A 2,440-nucleotide genomic window follows, 5' to 3' on the forward strand; every position below is an offset into this window, starting at 1 on the left:
GAGGGGGGGAGAGAGAGTGAGAGAGAGAGCGACTAACGCGGATATATCTCTTCTCTCCTCTTCCCCGCCAGTCTTATTCTGTCGAATCCCCTCCCGTTTCTTCTCACCTTCCCCCCCCAATCCCCCAATGTCCTTCCTGTTGAGACTCCCCTCTAGTATAAATCTCGACGGCCGAATGTTTTCTTAAGGGATTCTTGTTCTTTTCCGAACGGCAGAATATTTCTGAAAGGCGGTGACGGCTACCTGGGGGACCTTCACCCGTGAGTGCGGTTTAGTTCAAGTCGTTAAGGCGGGCGAAGTTAACGCGAGAATCAAGTCGAGGCGCGGTGCGGCGCGTGGCGTTCTGCGTCGCTTTTCCCTGACGAGACGAAGGCACGAACCCGTGGGAGAAGAACCGCGTGAAAAGAACGGGAAAGGCGAACGAACGTGCGAATACGCGAGTGTACGTACGAATGGTGAAATTTATAGGAGCCTCCAGGCGTTCCTGTGGGGGGTGACGGGTGTCACTTCTCCCGCAGAGATCCCGTTTTTATTCCACGCCGTGGGGACGCGTTTCGGTCGGGTAAAACGCGACCCGGCTTCCGTCGTCGCGAACGGCGACAGCGACGACATTTCCACATCGTAGGTTCGTCCGTCTGTCTGTTCGACGAACTCTCGAACGATTGACACGTGATCGTACGGGTACCGAGTGTCGTTGGCATCGTCGCCACCGGAGGCGGCGATACCCAAAGAGACGCGTCGCTTTTTCTTTTCCATTCTGTCTACTTGTTAAGCGAGTGAGTGTGTAACGGAGTGCTTGAGTGAGTGAGTGAGCGAGCGAGCGAGCGCGTGGTGAACGAACGAACGAACGAACGAGTGAGTGAGTGAGTGAATGCGTGCGTGCGTGCGTGCGTGCGTGCGTGAGTGAGTGAGTGAGTGAGTGAGTGAGTGAGTGAGTGAGTGAGTGCGCGCGGGCACGCCGCCGCCGGTCTGCCTGTCTGCTCTCGCTTGTCCGCCTCCACGAAAGCGCGTACAATCGTGCATCCGGCTGTGTGCACGTATATCTATATACGGCGGGTTTGTCACACGCGCGCACGCCGCACCGCGTCCACGGACGATTTTTCAACCGGCGGCGCCCGTCCTCGCCCGATTTGCCGATCGATTTGCCGACCGATGTCGATCGCGTTCGAATTATCCCCGGGAGTCTTATTCTCGAAAAATATATATGAAGATACTATTCTCTAAAACTTTTACAATGAATCTCGCTCCAAAGAGGGAAATCTCACTCTGAAAGATTGAACTCTTTTTCAAGACTGGTTCAATCTCGCTCTTCAGTGAGATTCCATTCTATAAAATTTAGAGTAGGTTAACCCGGTCTCTAAATTCTTTGGAACAGATACAGTTTAATTTTAATCTCAGTTCAATTTACTTTTCATCCTTTTCTAATTTTTACAACTAGAAAAAATGATGAGTTATTGAACTGAAATTAAAATTAAATTACATTGATAGAAACGGACGTAAGAACGAAATGTCACTCTTAAAAAGATTGAAAATTCTGCCACTCTTTCTCAAGACCGGCAAAATTTTCACTCTTTTTAGAGTGAGATTTTACTCCAAAGAATGTATTTTCATGTATTTATTTATTATATTTTTTGAGTACGGACACCCAAGGGTGTTTTCTGACGCGATTCCTGAGGGTCGATTGTGTATCTTGAAACAAGAAAGAAAAACTACAAAAGCGAGAAAAGACGTTGACCAATGAAATTTTAAAATATTCTAATAAATTCACTCGCTCTTGTAAATCTCCCCTCGTTTCAAGAAACACAATTTTAATCTTTTATAAAAAAAAATAAGTCTGTTGCTTCCACTTTTAACATTCTTTGAGAATCTTCGCTTTCCTTCTCTTCGACGTTCAAACTTATAAAACATACTAAACATTTTTGGATTTCAAGCAACGCAAACGAACTTAATAGCGTCGTGAAAAGGATTGTGTGGCGCGAGTTTGTGCCTTCATATTCGTGTGTAACATATATATATATATATATATACGTATGCGTGATGTGAGTTAACGCGTATATGTAGCTGGTATGCGTATGTGCGGTTTTATACGTATATGTGCATATACGTGTGTGTACGTTCGCGCCTATATATTTCATTCTCGGTTACGTGCGCGTGTGTATGTATGCACGGATATTGTTGTTCCGCTCCAGACCTATGCCAGACAGCCATATTGTAATTTTTTTTTAACTCTACCATCGTGTCTCTCGTTAACCTAGCCCCCCGAGAGATCCCGCCGTTGATCTCTTTTGTTCGCGCGATCGCGGCACTCTGGGAAAAACGGACGACACGCGTGTCGTCCCGGCTGAGGACGGATCCCCTTTACGAGGTAATCGAGTCGGCGGTCGGGACTGGTCCCGCCGAGGCCCCGTCTTTGTCTTTGTTCCGAATTGACGTTCCCGCG

General features: G+C 47.5%; 1 protein-coding gene across 2 annotated transcripts in view; it reads left to right on the forward strand.

Annotated features, from left to right (window-relative positions):
- The first annotated feature begins 175 nt into the window (after window positions 1–175).
- LOC108730162 (broad-complex core protein isoforms 1/2/3/4/5) overlaps window positions 176–2,440 on the forward strand; it is a 6,090-nt gene continuing 3,825 nt past the window's right edge. Inside the window, exon 1 of one of the 2 annotated variants that reach the window (XM_018459676.1) lies at window positions 176–260. The gene's annotated coding sequence lies outside the window, so the exon portion shown is untranslated. Of the gene's footprint in view, window positions 261–407; window positions 443–2,440 lie in introns of those variants that run through there. The other variant, XM_018459677.1, reaches the window with a different exon arrangement.

This window comes from Mycetomoellerius zeteki, unplaced genomic scaffold (assembly GCF_001594055.1).
Source record: "Mycetomoellerius zeteki isolate Tzet28-1 unplaced genomic scaffold, Tzet1.0 scaffold85, whole genome shotgun sequence".
Taxonomy (NCBI): Eukaryota; Metazoa; Arthropoda; class Insecta; order Hymenoptera; family Formicidae; genus Mycetomoellerius; species Mycetomoellerius zeteki.